Genomic DNA, 18,636 nt, shown 5'->3' with positions numbered 1-18,636 from the left:
GAGTTGATTTGTCCAAATTCAACAAACATTTAGTTGTTGAGCCAGCCAAATAATAAAGTCTGAATAGGAATGGATCTATAGGCCTACTCAGGTTGGTTATAGGCAGACTATCACATTCGACATACAGTGCCTTCAGAAGATATTCATACCCCTTGACTTATGCCACATTCTGTTTTTTTACTGCCTGAATTCAAAATTGATTCAATTGTTGTTTTTTCACCCATCTATAAACAGTACCCCATAATGACAAAGTGAAAACATGTTTTTAGAAATGTTTGCATATTTATTGAAAATGAAATACAGAAATATCTAATATATACTGAACAAAAATATAAATGCAATATGCAACAATTTCAACAATTTTACTGAATTACAGTTCATATATGGAAATCAGTAAATAAATTCATTAGGCCCTAATCTATGGATTTCACGTGTTGGTCACAGATACCTTTAAAAACAAAAGGTAGGGGTGTGGATCAGAAAAGCAGTCAGTATTTGGTTTGACTGCCATTTGCCTCATGCAGCATGACACTCCTTCGCATAGAGTTGATCAGGCTGTTGATTGTAGCCTGTGGAATGTTGTCACTCCTCTTCAATGGCTGTGCGAAGTTGCTGGGTATTGGCTGGAACTTGAACATGCTGTCGAATATGAGTATTTACACCCCTGAGTCAATACATGTTAGAATCACCTTTGGCAGCGATTACAGCTGTTTAGTCTTTCTGGGTAAGTCTCTAAGAGCTTTACACACCTGGATTGTACTACATTTGCACATTATTATTTAAAAAATGCTTCAAGCTCTGTCAAGGTAGTTGTTGATCATTGCTAGATAGCCATTTTCAAGTCTTCCTATAGATTTTCCAGCTGATTTAAGTCAAAACTGTAACTAGGCCCCTCAGGAACATTCAATGTTGTCTTGGTAAGCAATTTCAGTGTATATTTGGCCTTGTGTTTTGCGTTAATGTCCTGCTGAAAGGTGAATTTGTCTCCTAATGTCGGTTGGAAAGCAGATTGAACCAGGTTTTCCTCTTGGATTTTGCCTGTGCTTAGCTCTATTCCATTTATTTTTATCCTATAAAAGTCCCTAGTACTTGCCAATGACAAGTTTACCCATAACATGATGCAGCCACCACCATGCTTAAAAATACGAGGTGGTACTCAGTCATGTGTTGTGTTTGCCCCTAAACATGCCTCAAACATAACACTTTTGTATTCAGGACAAAGTTAATTTCTTTGACAATTTGGCCTATGCATGCCTCTGGAGGCTCTGCAATTGCATCGCACCCTCCATACGGAGCCTCCGACCACATTTTCTAATCAAGCATAAACTGTCTTTTAGCCTTAGCGCTGAAACCTGTAGTGGCGGTCACTCCTCAACCATGATATGAGTAATGTTGATTTTCTGGTCTGAGGCACAGACGTATGGGCGAAAGGCCAGCAGTCAGCGCTAACCTTCTCTGGCCTTTATTACACACACACACACACACACACACACACACACACACACACACACAGTGTTAGGTTATTGATTGTGAGAGAGCTGGGGGACAGATCGTAATAGGCAATTTGAGAGTACTCTGACATAAGGGCCAGATAAAACCATCAACAGAGCCAATATGTCACCACTCAGCTGTCCAGGACATGATTACTTCACTGCAACTGATCACATTCAAATGGTCAGGCCGGTGACATCATCAATGACAATCAGTAGTGTTTAGATGGCCAGGCTGTGACATCATGAATACTTTATGAAAGAGAATTGTTCAGCTCACTTAAGGCATTCCCACTGCCAGCCATTGTTATATTTGGGTCATTCTTGATTTTTTTTAGCATTATGATAACATTATGCCACCAGTAGGAGTAATAACACCAATGATGATAACACTAATAACACATTTTAGATAATTGAGGATTTTCAAAAATGTATGCCACATTCAGTATTCTCAAATCTAAGGCCATTTAACCTTTCAAAACCATTTACTAAAGTGATATGATTAATCCTTTTGCTCGTAATATAATTTAAATTGAGTAACACCAATGACACTTTATTTAGACACCAAATTATCATTGGAATCCTAAAATGTATGACATGCTAAAGTGTATAAGACTTTGGGACACAATATGTTATGTTACTTGTTATGTGTGACAAAACTGCACATTTTAGTGGCCTTTTATTGTCCCCAGCACTAGCTGCACCTGTATAATGATCCTGCTGTTTAATCAGCTTCTTGATATGCCACACCGGAGGTGGATGGATTAACTTGGCAAAGGAGAAACGCTCACTAATAGGGATGTGAACAAATTTGTGCACTTTAGAGAAATAAGCTTTTGGTGAGTAAGGAACATTTCTGGGGATCTTTTATTTCAGCTCATGAAACATGTGACCAACACTTTACATGTTGCGATTGTATTTTTGTTCAGTGTAATAGTGATTTGTATTGTAAGGGGGGACTTGCTGATGTGTAGTACCCAGTTGTGTGCTGTTTAGGAAAACTAAGAAAACTGATATTATGCTGTACATGATGGATACGGAATCAGACCTCGGAAGAAACTAACTTACAGTAATAACAGTGATTGCTGTAGGGGAGAGTGGGGAATGTTGAGCCATTTTATACATTCAGCATCACTACATCAAGGGAAATGTAGTATTATTTCTAACAAGGATATCTACATATATTTCAAAATGTTGTCTATCCCTGGAAGTAATCAGAATTCATGTTGTCCAAAAAATTGTCCACTTGGCACAACATATGCCGGATATGGGGTAAGTTGAGCATAGGGACAGGACAAGTTGAGCCACCTTGGGGTAAGTGGGTGATGATGCTGGTAGGTCAAAGTTTAATTCATGGAATGGGGGTGTGGTATATCTTAAATGTATGTCTACGTTCAGATATTTTCTTTCTTGTCAATGTACCTCTTCAGTGTCATTCAGTAAATTTTTTTCATCCTTTGCTGCTGCTCGAATGGACTTCTTCCCTTCTCTCACTTCCTTGGCTGCTCTCCCAAGAACCTCACGGGGGGCTAGACCTTTGCTTGTTTTACATTAAATGTACAGTTTGTAACACAGGGCATGATGATGGCTGCTCTGTAACAATACAAGTGCACTTTACAAACAAAGTCTAACTTGAGTTCATGACTCAACTTACCCCAAGGCAAAAATTGACTATATTAGCCAACAAAGCTACAATGATGCACTTTCATGCTAGGTTTAGGACCTCATATTGTAGCTTATAGAGACCAACTGATCCACTTTGATTGAGATACAAGCATCATGAAACCTATAATGCAATAAATACCTTTGACTTTGTGAAAATAATTTTTGATTACCACTTTTTCTATGTGGTTTCTTCTTTCAGACTCCATGAAATGACCTGTTCCTAAATCGTTGGTCACATTAATAATTGTGTATATGATTTCCTAGAAACAAAGGGTGGCTCAAATAACCCTTGGGCTCAACTTATCCCACTCTCCCCTACTTGGGATTCAAGCACACTGCTGAACATAACACGGACACACGTACAGTGGGGGAAAAAAGTATTTGATCCCCTGCTGATTTTGTACGTTTGCCCACTTACAAAGAAATGATCAGTCTATAATTTTAATAGTAGGTTTATTTGAACAGTGAGACAGAATAAAAACAAAAAAATCCAGAAAAACGCATGTTAAAAATGTTATAAAATGATTTGCATTTTAATGAGGGAAATAAGTATTTGACCACTTTGCAAAACATGACTTTGTGATTGCCAACAAGGGTTTTGCCACCAAGTACTGAGGTCAGACGTTTCTTGTAGTTGGCCACCAGGTTTGCACACATCTCAGGAGGGATTTTGTCCCACTCCTCTTGGCAGATCTTCTCCAAGTCATTAAGGTTTCGAGGCTGACGTTTGGCAACTCGAACCTTCAGCTCCCTCCACAGATTTTCTATGGGATTAAGGTCTGGAGACTGGCTAGGCCACTCCAGGACCTTAATGTGCTTCTTCTTGAGCCACTCCTTTGTTGCCTTGGCCGTGTGTTTTGGGTCATTGTCATGCTGGAATACCCATCCACGACCCATTTTCAATGCCCTGGCTGAGGGAAGGAGGTTCTCACCCAAGATTTGACAGTACATGGCCCCATCCATCGTCCCTTTGATGCGGAGAAGTTGTCCTGTCCCCTTAGCAGAAAAACACCCCAAAGCATAATGTTTCCACCTCCATGTTTGACGGTGGAGATGGTGTTCTTGGGGTCATAGGCAGCGTTCCTCCTCCTCCAAACACGGCGAGTTGAGTTGATGTCAAAGAGCTCCATTTTGGTCTCATCTGACCACAACACTTTCACCAGTTGTCCTCTGAGTCATTCAGATGTTCATTGGCAAACTTCAGACGGGCATGTATATGTATTCTTGAGCATGGGGACCTTGCGGGCGCTGCAGGATTTCAGTCCTTCACGGCGTAGTGTGTTACCAATTGTTTTCTGTCCTCTTAAGGTAGTGATTAAGTATTTTAAAAGATCAATCATCAGCAGAGACATTTCCAGAGAGCCTTCAGAGCCATACTACTCATGATGACATCCCTAACATGTTCTTATCTGCTCTCTCCTGTGTGTGGTGGAACAGACTGATTGACAGATGTTGAATCTAAAGCCCTATTTCCACTATTGAATAATGCAACCAAACCATACTACACTCTTGAATAATGCAAGAATTCACAAGCATGTGCAGACAATTAAAGGGTTTATTTTCTCGTCTGTAGGTTACACTCATTGCCTTTCAGCTTCAAGGCAAAATTACAGAGTTGCTAACAGCAGTCTTCATCAAGTAACAATAGACTAAACTATTAACCCTCTCATACGAATATAAAAGTACAGTAAGCCTACCATACAACATCACAACAAACCAAGCTTCATTTTTATCAACATCATGCAATTCATTAAGTGGTGAAAGCAAATTGTGAGTATAAGTGAATTCACTGCCACAAGCTGTTTTATATGGAAGCTCATACCTGCCACACAATTTCTTTTAAATAAAATGACTCATGATATGTCAACGTGCACAATTAGTCTGATCAACTGTAGCCTACTGTTAACCACAGCTGCAGGTAGTCTAGAGAAACCATCTGGACCTGGCCAGGGGAAACGTAACATATTTGTATAGCCTAAGCTATGTATTTATAGCTTAAAATAGGCCCATTTATTTGTGTTCTGGAAAATGTGAATGTGATCAAATTTGGTTTATATTCAAACTTCAGCTGGCTAGGTTACATAGGCCTTTTAAATCCAAAATGATTGATTGACTGTATGAGTATATTTTTAATTACAGATACAAAGGCCTACACGATGAAACCCTGCATACAGCGAGCTCAGCCCTGTTAGTTTTATTGTCCAATCGCAGTGGTTGTCTCTTTGTCCATGTAAAGGGTTTGTTTTCGTCTTCCCTCGGAGCAGGAGTTTTCCAGCCTCCTGAGTATAGTGAATGACACTCTGCAGCACACTGTGGTCAACACAGCCAAGGTCGACATCGCATGTGCCAGATGCTATCACATCACATGCACCTGCATAAGTACATGAACACGCACACACACACACACATACATATATTTTTGCAGGCTCACAAACAGACATGCTCACACACATTTACAATATACACTTGCCAGTATAAATATTGTAAACACTGAGTGCCCACAAAGCCCTTGTAATTACAAACACAATATGACTATAACCAAAAGGCAATTGACCAAACATGATAAGAAATGTAACATAAATGACCTATTACATAAAGCTGTATGTCCAGGCCTGGAACACAATGTTGCACTCTGATGTTGGCCCAGCAGAGTGAGATATTTGTTTTTCACTCAGGCACATGGTTTACAGTAGGCCTTCTATTCAGAAAGAGAGACAGATGCACATACACTAGACGCACACAACAGACCAGAGGGGGAGAGACAGCGAGGGAGGACAAGAGAGAGACCAAAGAAAGGAGCATTTGTTTTATTACGAAGCATCTCTGCCGCTGGTGAGAAAAATACAAAAGGTCATCTTTATTATTGTCTCACCACGGTTTAGAGAGAGGGATGGATGGGGAGGAGGGAGAGAGCTGGGGAAAACTCCCACCATGCATGGTGCGTCTCTAGAGTGCATGAGACACGTAAGACTGATGTTGGACACATGACAACAGTCCCCATGGAACATGACCAGAGGAGAAACACAGCTCTTCACCATTGTACTTATTATCTACAGTCACACACAATTACCACAACAGCCCTTTAGAATTAGAACATTTCTTTAAAGCAAATCAGTGCTTCCAATTCTCTTTTCTTTGTGCATAATCGTTCTGAGAGTAGCCTGTCTTTTCTCTTGCACCTGGAAATAACCAACTTTGCACAGGACTGCTCAGAGGCGGCATGTGTCTGTGTGAGCTTGCGCGTGTACATTGGTGCGTATGTGATCTGTAATCTGGTACATGGGGGACAGATGTTCAATGTTCCTGTGTGTGCCTTCTGTCTGCCGTCCATCTGCCGTCCTCTGGGGACATTCTCTGTAGGAGTGAGTTGTGCATGTTGCACATGTGTGTAGAGAGAGAGAGTGTGTGTGTGTGTGTGTGTGTGTGTGTGTGTGTGTGTGTGTGTGTGTACACACACACTTGTTTTCCTACCTTATCAGGACCCCAGTGTCCTAACAATTCACCCGAATGTCCTGACAAGGTAGTAAAACAAGAACATTTTTGAAAAGTCAACTTTTTCATGTCCTGAATTTGTTCAAATGCTATGTTAAGCTTAACGTTTGGTTTTGGGGTTAAGGTTAAGTTCAGTTTTTTTGCAGGTTAGAGTTAGGTTAAGGAAAATCTGATTTTTAATGGTCAAACATTTTTACTCTCCAAAAAGTCCTGAGATTTCATGAAAATAAAGGGAAATGTGTCTTCCGCATTTAACCCAACCCCTCTGAATCAGAGAGGTGCAGGGGGCTGCCTTAAAATCGGCAACCACGTCTTCGTCGCCCGGGGAACAGTGGGTTAACTGCCTTGCTCAGGCATTGAACGACAGATTTTTAACTTGTCAGCTCGGGGATTCGATCCAGCAACCTTTCGGTTACTGGCACAACGCTCTAACCACTAGGCTCTGTGTGTGTGTGTGGGTGGCTATTGGCGGTTACACAGATAGCACTTGAATGACCAGTCTTTCAGCGCGTGTGAACTGTTGGGGCGAGAGGTAATATGACCAAAGGCCCAGCGTGATCCTCACTACTGCGCAGCTAGGCAAACACACACTGCAGAAGAGCAGTCTGTCCGTAGTACAGTACAAAGACACACACTCATTATTCTTCCTGAATTTCATTTGTAAAAATAAACACCAGCGCTCCATCTTTTCTCTTCTTCTCACACCCCCCTCTAATCACATGCCATTCCTGCTGCATGTGCTTTCCATCTCTTTCTAAACTCCTCTCTCACGTTGCAGAATTCCTAGAATGGACAAAGTCCATCAAACCACGTCAATGGAAACCCAATATGGCTGAAGTGGTATTCAGGATTGTGATGCATACTTGTCATGGGACATTGAACATCTATTTCAATTTTCTCATCCTCTCTTTTTCCAAGGAAATATCTGTCTGTGTGTGACTGTTGTCTCCCCTCTGGTGACCACAGCTAATGTTATTATGTTGGAGTGGACAGAAGGTCTGCCAGGTTCATAGGAAGTTATTGTAAAATCACACATCAGATTAGACTGCTGACACACTGGGTGGTAATGGCTTTTCCTACTACTCAGCCCAGAAACACATTTCAGCCTATTGCAGGCTGGTTCAGGTGTGGATGAGCCAGAGAAGGAAAGACAGAGAAAGGGACAGAGATGAGAGAAAGCGGAGAGAGATGAGTCAGGGATCAGGGTAGCACCATTAAGGCCGTCTGTGTCCAGGAATGATCAGAGGGAATGAACGGCTGGACTGAGCACCCCAATACGACCAGATGCTCTTTGATAGTGTGACTGACACACACACACACGAGACTAATAGAGAGTAGGAGACCATAGAAACCAGCCTTCACTGCTGCACAGAGAAAGATGAGAGAATGATGAGAGAGAGAACGATTAGAGAGATGGCTAGAGAGAGAGATGTAATGAGTGTGAGGGGGGGTATGGTTATATAAGGTATTGACACAGCAGTGTCTGGGTTGTGAACAAGAGGTGACTGTATTGATTAAATGCTATCCTGCTGTTTTTCTGCCTCATTATTCAATCCATCAGTGATCTGAGATTAGCATCAACAACAGCCAAGGAACACCACACACAGAGTGCCTCTTTGTCTCTCTGTTCCTGACCTCAACCAAAGACCACAACCCAATCACTGGCTGTTCTGTTTGGTGTGTAAGGGCATCCAGTGCACATTAGGTAAGGGAACGTTGGCTCAGCAGAGGTCCGCCTGTGCAATGGGCTGGCAGGATGACACCATCCCTCAGTTATACAATTTAGTCATTTAGCAGATGCTCTTATCCAGAGAGATTTACTGTTAGCGCATTCATCTTAAGATAGCTAGGTGGGCCAACCACATTTCTCCTTAATAAAGTAGCTTTCAGCAAAGTCAGAGCTAGTACGGGGAAAAAAGTCAAGTGCAAGTGTTAGTTCACAAAAGGCATTTGGGGGGGGGGGGATTAATTAAGATGCTCTTGGAAGAGGTAGGGTTACAGATGGTTCCACCATTTGGGTGCCAGGACAGAGAAGAGGTTGGACTGGGCTGAGCGGGAGCTGTCCTCCTGTAGGGGTGGGAGGGCCAAGAGACCAGAGGTGGCAGAACTGAGTGCTCGGGTTGGGGTGTAGGGTTTTTGAGCATAGCCTGAAGGTAGGGAGGGGCAGGTCCCCTTGCTGCTCCGTAGGCAAGTACCATAGTCTTGTAGTGGATGTGAGCTTCAACTGGAAACCAGTGGAGTGTGCGGAGAAGAGGGGTGATATGGGAGAACTTGGAAAGGTTGAACACCAGGCGGGCTGCAGCATTCTGGATAAGTTGCAGGGGTTTGATGGCACAAGCAGGGAGCCCAGCCATCAGCGAGTTTCAGTAGTCTAGACGGGAGTTGACAAGAGCCTGGATTAGGACCTGTGCCACTTCCTGTGTGAGGTAGGGTAGTACTCCATGGATATTGTAGCGCATTAACATGCAGGAGTGAGTGACAACTTTGATGTTTGCAGAGAACAACAGGGTGTTGTCCAGGGTCACGCTAAGTTTCTTTGCACTCTGGGTGGGGGACACCGCAGAGTTGTCAGCGGTGATATAGATGTCTTGGAGCGGGCAGGCCATCCCTGGGAGGAAGAGCAGCTCTGTCTTGTTGAGGTTGAGCTTGAGTCATAGGATGTGGAAAGGGAGAAGAGTAGGGTCGAAGAGGCAGAATCAGGAGACAGAAGCATTTAACAGAAGGGAGAGATGATAGGATAGAAGAGGAAAGAGTAGAGGGGGAGAGTGAGAGCGAAGATTGAGACAGCGCATTAACATCTGGGTAGGAGCTGAGTGGATAGGGTTGGAGAGGGAGACAAAAAGAAACAAAGTAGTGATCAAAGACCTGGAGGGCAAGTCAGTTAAGAACAAATTCTTACTTACAATGACGGCCTAGGAACAGTGGGTTAACTGCCTTGTTCAGGGGAAGAACAACAGATTTTTACCTTGTCAGCTCAGGATTCGAACTAGCGACCTTTCGGTTACGGGCCCAACGCTCTAACCACTAGGCTACCTACCACCCCTAATATTAGTAGGCGAACAGCCTCTGGTAAAGATGAGGTCAAGCGTATTGCCTGCCTTGTGAGTGGGAGGGGACTGTGAAAGGGAGAGAGCAAAAGAGGCAAGGAAGGGAAAGGTAGTTACAAATAAATTAATCAAAGGCAGATGTCAGGAGGGTGAAGTAGCCAAGTACGATAAGTGGTAAGCCATTGCCAGGAAATTAGCTTATCAAGGTGTCAAGCTCATTGAGGAAATCTAAGGGCACCTGGTGGGCAATAGATGACAACAATGTCAAGCTTGAGGGGACAAGTGACAGTGACAGCACGGAATTCAAATGAGGAGATGGACAGGTGAGTAACAAAGGAAATATGAGAAAAAACGTAGTGAGATGAAGAGAGAGCAGCTGGAGTAGCAGTGTTATCTGGGGTGATCCATGTCTCCGTCAGGGCCAAATAGTCAACGGACTGAAGGGCAGCATAGACTGAGGATGAACTCTGCCTTCTTGACCTCAGATTGTCAGTTCCAAAACACTGACAGAGACCAGGAATTCCACATAGTGTACCCTGCACGCACAACCTAAATTAGAAGGGTTGCAACCAAGGGGTGTGGAGCAAATAACAAGGAAAGCTAGTCAAGTGAGAGAGTGGTATGGAGCCTTCCTCAATTTTCCTTCCACGAATAATTCCGCAAAACAACGAGACTGCAACTGACAAGACCACCGGTACACAGCTCCTGCTGAGAAAACAAGGAAGACTGAAGTACTCATACAAATTGCCTTGGAGGTGAAGAGCACAACTCCCAGTACTATTGACAAGTAATTTTTCCAACAATTGTTTACAGACAGATTATTTCACCTTATCACAATTCCAGTGGGTCAGAAGTTTATATACACTGAGTTGACTGTGCCTTTAAACAAGTTCGAAAATTCCAGAAAATGATGTCATGGCTTTAGAATCTTCTGATAGGTTAATTGACATCATTTGAGTCAATTGGAGGTGTACCTATGGATGCATTTCCAGGCCTACTGTCAAACTCAGTGCCTCTTTGCTTGACATCATGGGAAAATTAAAAGAAATCAGCCAAGACCTCAGAATTTTTTTTTTTTATATATTTTTTTTTAGACATCCACAAGTCTGGTTCATCCTTGGGAGCAATTTCCAAACGCCTGAAGGTACCATGTTCATCTGTACAAACAATAGTACGCAAGTATAAACACCATGGGACCGCGCAGCTGTCATACCGCTCAGGAATCAGACGCGTTCTGTCTCCTAGAGATGAACGTACTTTGGTGCGAAAAGTGCAAATCAATCCCAGAACAACAGCAAAGGACCTTGTGAAGATGCTGGAGGAAACAGGTACAAAAAGTAGCTATATCCACAGTAAAGCGAGTCCTATATCGACATACCTTGAAAGGCCGCTCAGCAAGGAAGAAGCCACTGCTCCAAAACCACCATAAAAAAGCCAGAATACGGTTTGCAACTGCACATAGGGACAAAGATCGTACTTTTTGGAGAAATGTCCTCTGGCCTGATGAAACAAAAATAGAACTGTTTCGCCATAATGACCATTGTTATGTTTTGAGGAAAGGGGGGAGGCTTGCAAGCCGAAGAACACCATCCCAACCGTGAAGCACGGGGGTGGCAGCATCATGTTGTGGGGGTGCTTTGTTGCAGGAGGGACTGGTGCACTTCACAAAATAGATGGCATCATGAGGTAGGAAGATTATGTGGATATATTGAAGAAACATCTTAAGACATCAGTCAGGAAGTTAAAGCTTGGTTGCAAATGGGTCTTCCAAATGGACAATGACCCCAAGCATACTTCCAAAGTTGCGGCAAAATGGCTTAAGGACAACAAAGTCAAGGTATTGGAGTGGCCATCACAAAGCCCTGACCTCAATCCTATAGAAAAGTTGTGGGCAGAACTGAGAAAGCGTGTGCGAGCAAGGAGGCCTACAAACCTGTCTTAGTAACACCAGCTCTGTCAGGAGGAATGGGAAAAAATGTTCGCCCAACTTAGTATGGGAAGCTTGTGGAAGACTACCCGAATCGTTTGAGCCAAATTAAACAATTTAAAGGTAATGCTACCAAATACTAATTGAGTGTATGTAAACTTCTGACCCACTGGGAATGTGATGATAGAAATAAAAGCACTCCACAGTATCATTCTGACATTTCAGATTCTTAAAATAAAGTGGTGATCCTAACTGGGAAGACTGGGAATTTTTACTAGGATTAAATATCAGGAATTGTGACAAACTGAGTTTAAATATATTTGGCTACGGTGTATGTAAACTTCCGACTTCAGCTGTATGTCCACTCAAGGCTAGGCGTCCCGCTAGCGGGACACCTGTCGACATCCGGTGAAATTGGAGGGCGCGTAATTCAAATAAATAATCATAAAAATTATGGATATTAAACATTATGAACATGCAAGTATCTTATATCGGTTAAAAGCTTAAATTCTTGTTAATCTAACTGCATTGTCCAATTTTACAATAGGCTTTACAGCGAAACCATACCATTCGATTGTTTGAGGACGGCGCCCCACAACATATTTTTCTACCTGCACAGGCTTCATAAAATCACAAATAGCGATTAAATAAATCACTTACTTTTTGAAAAACTTCCTCTTATTTGCAATCCAAAGGTTCCCAGCTACAACATGCATGGTCATTTTGTTAGATAAAATCCTTCTTAATATCCCAAAAAGTCTATTTAGTTGGCGCCATCGATTTGAGTAATCCACTCTTTCAACATGCAGACAAAGGAATCCAAAAAGCTACCGCTAAACTTTGTTAAAATACGTCACAAAGACTGATTTCCAACTGTGACTCCCAGTACCAAAACTCAAAATTCTTCCTCGTTTGGTAAGAAACAAGCCTGAAACCTTGAACAAAGACTGTTGACATCTAGTGGAAGCCATACGAATTGTAATCTTGGAGCTGGAATTGCATAGGACCCATAGCTTTCCATTGTGAGAGCATGGGATTTCAAAAAGAAAAAATTGGGTTGGTCTTTCTTTGGATTTTCTCCTACCATCTCAATTGTGTTATAGGCTCATACATTATTTTAACATTTCTACAAACTTCAACATGTTCTCTCCAATGGTACCAATTATATGCATATTCTGGCTTCTGGGCCTGAGTAACAGGCAGTTTACTTTGGGCACATCAGTCAGGTGAAAATTCAGAAAAAAGGACCCTAGCCCTAAGAAGTTTTTTAATGTTAACATATGTGTTATAAACATTTGGAATTTCCTCACTACATGCAAACATGAGCATTTCTGCATCTCACCGGAAGAAACGGGCCAGCTACATTTCCTTGTTGTAAGCAAATCCCAATACCCACAATTCAGTGATTTCAGGATGTGGAGGACTGCCCCGTGGAGGTTCAAAGAGGAAGGCATCCGATCAGCCAACATCAGCGCAGCAGAAAAGAGCTAGCTAGCTTTCAGAATATACTGGCAAGACATTCCAAAGCATATCAATGTAATGAGTCAGCTTATATCTGGCAATGTGATTTGTAACTTTGCAGGCTGACATTAGCTAACGTAACCTAATGAAGCTAACCTTTAGCTAGCTAGCTAACCAACGACCACAGAGGTTAACGCAACTGTTTTCTATTTAGAGTCTGATCCCATCTGCATCAACATCAAGCTCAGCACCAGGAACTAGTGTAAGCCACATTCTAAAATCGACAATCTTTGCCTGACTCCTCCATGATGAGCAAAAAAATCTGCTGGAGCTAGGCATAAACATGATCCGTGTCTTGTTGTCATAGTTCGTGTGTTTACAAGTAGGCTACAACTTCTACAGTAGTTTTCTGTATTATGGAGGCTTAGTTGCTTTTTCATGCAAGGCTTGAAGTCTAAATTGGAGAAAGGGAGGTATTAGTAAGGAGGGGATGGTGTGGGTGGGTGGGTGGGTGACTGACTGATGTCTGTTGGGGGTGGGTAGTGTGTGAAGGTTAGTATGCATGATTTATTGACATGAAAAAAAATACTTTTACATGTTACATTTATAGATTTCTTCAGTATATAAACACATGTCAAGTGTTGGTCCCATATTTCATGAGCTGAAATAAAAGATCCCTGAAATGTTCCATATAAAGCTTCTCTCAAAGTTTGTGCACAAATTTGTTTACATCCCTGTTAGTGAGCATTTCTCCTTTGCCAAGATAATCCATCCACCTGACAGGTGTGGCCTATCAAGAAGCTGATTAAACTGCATGATCATTGCACAGATGCACCTTGCGCTGGTGATAAAAGGCCACTCTAAAAATGTGCAGTTTTGTCACACAACAATGCCACGTCTCAAGTTTTGATGGAGTGTGCAATTGGCATGCTGACTGCAGGAATGTCCACCAGAGCTGTTGCCAGAGAATTTAATGTTAATTTCTCTATCAAAAGCCGCCTCTGCTTTATCAAATTTGGCAGTATGCCCAACAGGCCTCACAACCGCAGACCACATGTAACCACACCAGCCCATCTTCACCTGCTAGATCGTCTAAGACTGTTAGAAACTGTCTAACCTGTCTGGGAACCTGGGACGTTTGCGTCCCACCCTAGTCAACAGCCAGTGGAATCGCATCGCGCGAAATACAAATACCTCATAAATGCTATAACTTCAATTTCTCAAACATATGACTATTTTACACCATTTTAGAGACACACCTCTCCTGAATCGAACCACGTTGTCCGATTTCAAAAAGGCTTTACAGCAAAAGCAAAACAGATTATGTTAGGAGAGTACCCAGCCAGAAATAATCACACTGCCATTTTCAAAGCAACTAGCATGCATCACAAATACCCAAAACACAGCTAAATGCAGCACTAACCTTTGACAATCTTCATCAGATGACACTCCTAGGACATCATGTTACACAATACATTAAAAAAAAAAAAAAAATCGATAAATATCATATATATAAAAACAGCATTTTACATCGGTGCGTGACGTTCAGAAAATATTTTCCCTCAAATGCTTCCGGTGAATCAGCGCTACAATTTACAAAATTACTATTCAATTACATTGTTAAAATGTAATATTGTCATTCAAAGAATTATAGATTAACATCTCGTGAATGCAACCGCATTGCCAGATTTAAAAATAACTTTACTGGGAAATCACACTTTGCAATAAACGAGGTGCTATGCTCAGAAAAATAGGCTAGGCGTTACAGGTTAGCGCCATCTTGGAACCATCTAAAATCAAATATACTATTGCACATATTCCCTTACCTTTGATTATCTTCATCAGAAGGAACTTCCAGGAATCCCAGGTCCACAACAAATGTAGTTTTGTTCTAAAAAGTTAATAATTTATGTCCCAATAGCTCCTTCTTGTTAGCGCGTTCCGAAGGCTACTCATAATGTTCGAGGCGCGCGGGACTTGTCCTCACGAATGTGCAAAAAAAATATATTTACGTTCGTTCAAACATGGCAAACGTTGTATAACATAAATCTTTAGGGCCTTTTTCAAATCAGAGCTTCAATAATATTCAAGGCGGACGATTGCATTGTCTTACTAAACGTTTCGGTAACGAAAGGGTACCCACGGGTGCCCGCGTCATAGTAGTAATGGCCCTCCCCCTATGGCCAACTTTCCAGGCCTCTCGTTCGGTCAGTTTTTACCGGAGAAGACTCAAACCACTTTGTAAAGACTTGACATCTAGTGGAAGCCTTAGGAAGTGCTAAATGAATCCTAACTCACGGTGTGTCTCATAGGCAAAGTGTTGAAGGTGATTCCACAAATCAGATTTCCACTTCCTGCATGGAATCTTCTTAGGTTTTGGCCTGCCATATGAGTTATGTTATACTCACAGACACCATTCAAACAGTTTTAGAAACTTTAGGGTGTTTTCTATCCAAATCTACTAATTATACACATATTCTAGTTACTGGGCAGGAGTAGTAACCAGATTAAATCGGGTACGTTTTTTATCCGGCCGTGCAAATACTGCCCCCTAGCCCCAACAGGCTAAGGGAAGCTCATCTGCGTGCTCATCGTCCTCACCAGGGTCTTGACCTGACTACAGTTTGGCGTTGGAATCAACTTCAGTGGGCAGATACTCACCTTCCATGGCCACCGGCACGCTGCAGAAGTGTGCTCTTCACAGACGAATCCCGGTTTCAACTATACCGGGAAGCTGGCATACAGTGTGTATGGTGTCACATGGGTGAGCGGTTTGCTGAGATCAACGTTGTGTACAGAGTGCCCCATGATGGCGGTGGGGTTATGGTATGGGCAGGCATAAGCTAGGACAATGAATACAATTGCATTTTATCAATGTCAATTTGAATGCAGAGATATCGTGACGAGATCCTGAGGCCCATTGTCGTGCCATTCATCCGCCACCATCACCTCATGTTTCAGCACGGCCCCATGTCGCAAGGATCTGTACACAATTTCTGGAATCTGAAAATGTCCCAGTTCTGCAATGGCCTGCATACTCACCAGACATGTCACCCTTAGAGTATGTTTGGGATGCTCTGGATCGACGTGTACGACAGCCAGTATCCCCCAATATCCAGCAACTTCACACAGCCATTGAAGAGGAGTGGGACAACATTTCACAGGCCACAATGAACAGCCTGATCAAACTATGCGAAGGAGATGTCACACTGCATGAGGTAAATGGTGGTCACACCCGATACTGACTGGTTTCTGATCCACACCTACCTTTTAAAAAAAAAAAAGTATCTGTGACTAACAGATTCATATCTGTATTCTCAATCATGTGAAATCCATAGATTAGTGCCTAATGACTTTATTTCAAGTGACCGATTTCATTATATGAACTATAACTAAAATAACTGAAATTGTTGCATGTTGCGTTTATATTTTTGATCAGCGTAATAACCATCATATCGAAGTAAACTTAATCACGTGAAGATACGGTGTGGTCCTCCCACTACGACTCGGGAAAGCATGCAATTTATTGGACTTTCCATATGAAATAAGTTATGATGAACTTCACAGGATGGTGAAAGTGCTGGTGATTAGCTTGATGCTCCTCTCCAATAAATATTGAGGGTCCTATTCTGGTGACATGATGATTGATGCTTGGCTGCCATTCGAAAAATTAAAATATCGCTCTTTTGTCAATAATAATCTCATCATGTAGGCTATACCTGCACTGTATCCGCAAGCTGTTTTTTTAGAGCGCATGTGCCAATACCAGATTGTGCACATTCACTATACAAAACCATCAGTAGGGTTGAAAATGCGATGGAAACGCACTTAACTTAATGGGAATTTAAATCGCAAACTTTTTTTTATGTGCACTACATCATCACGCACAGACTTATCTGCAACAAGTCAATTTGATGGAAACATCTCTGCTGGGAAAATGTGCATATTTTATTTATGTAGATTTTAGATTAATCGCATGAAAGTCTGTTGCAAATTAGATGGAAACCTAGTTACTATAGCAAATACGTAGACATGGCTTGTATTCAAGAAAGCATTTATTAGCTCTGGAGACCGAGGTGAGTTTACACAGCAGTATGCAGGAACAGTTATGGCAATGTATGACATATACAGAAGAAGAAAAATATACTACTAACGCTTTTAATAAATACTAGAGTTCTATAAAGGGAACACTTGCAAATGGTGTATTTGGGTGGTGCAGTGAGGTGTTCTGAGTCACTTTGATACAAGGGGAGATCGTTGTTATGGGACCTTTCACATCTCCTCGAGTCATCAACCTCTGTATCCAAGCTGTATTGTCTGTGAGAAAGACAAACGCTATTACACATTCATGAGCAATCGTTGTGTACTGTCTGTATTCCTACTGTAGCAACATGGTGTAGCATGAGACATCTCACAGACACGTTAGCTAGCTAGCTACTACACACAGGTGTAGTTACTCCAAGAATAATATGAGTCCTCAAGCCAAAGTCATTATTTTACCCTCTGCCATCAAAACATTTCTACAGTATTGCTCCTAATGAGAGGCACTGAAGCTAGCTAGGCTAGTTACCTAGCTAGCGACTACAGTACATTTTAGGTATAGTAAACACAGCTAGCTAGCTAAATTTGGCCAGTTGTGGTACTAGCAAGCCCTGTTATGCCTGAATTGATCACCAAATTGTATTGAACAACACCGCCTTGTGCAAAAAAAAAAGCTTATATTGCTAGCTTGCTACCGACAGCAAAACAACTTGCTCGTTTGTCATTTACCATTCTGAGTCCTGGTCCAGCTGGTCTCGCAATTATTCTCCCTGTCTCAACTCCTCTTCAGTGTATTCCGGCTCAACTAAATAAGGCTGTATGTTCCTATGTAAAAGAACATAAATGTTTGGTCGTCCAGCTCTTCTTGGAATAAGGAATCATCAGAAGCAGCCATTGTTGCTAATTATTTAGCAATCTTGGATAGACAGTGCAAGGTAACATAGCTCCGGTGAAACTGTAAACTAGTACTGCTCACGTTTTGAAAAGCCTGCCTTCGAGAGTGGGAACAAGAAAATATGGCTCCGTCAGGCTTTAGTCTTTACAAAGCGAGGGGAAATGAGTCAACCTAGACATCCTGCAATGTCCTGGCAGATGGGAACCAATGGCTCTATTGAACAAGGACAACCTTACCTACTCGCTGATAGTGTGATCGTGCAATTGTTGAAACACAAAGGCCACAATAATTGCTACAAAACATGACGCCATTCATAAGATAAGACAGTAGGCTCCCTCAACCAATGACATCATTGGTTGAACTCTCCCGGGACAAAAATACAGCTAATACAGCTAATACAGCATAATTATGTCAAACAGCCTCATGTAGGTAGACTGAAAAAAACAGCCCAAATACTGTCTAGTGGTGAAGTTGTCCTTTAAAGTAGATGGCCCTAGCTAGCAAAAAGACAGTACAAGACAACAGATGAAGAAAAAAATTATACTTACCACTCCTGGAGATATCAGGAGTAATATCAACAAAGAAGTTACATATTCACTTTCCTCTGTTCAGACAGTC

At 42.0% G+C, this 18,636-nt stretch overlaps 1 protein-coding gene across 2 annotated transcripts in view; it reads left to right on the top strand.

The window, feature by feature from the left end:
• Window positions 1–18,636, top strand: part of LOC106565629 (cyclin-dependent kinase 18) — a 61,671-nt gene that overhangs the window by 14,416 nt on the left and 28,619 nt on the right. The gene's annotated exons all lie outside the window — the stretch shown is intronic.

Source organism: Salmo salar, chromosome ssa12, assembly GCF_905237065.1.
Source record: "Salmo salar chromosome ssa12, Ssal_v3.1, whole genome shotgun sequence".
NCBI classification, from domain to species: Eukaryota; Metazoa; Chordata; class Actinopteri; order Salmoniformes; family Salmonidae; genus Salmo; species Salmo salar.
Note: the sequence above shows the minus strand (reverse complement) of the source record. Positions and strands in the feature narration are given on the sequence as shown.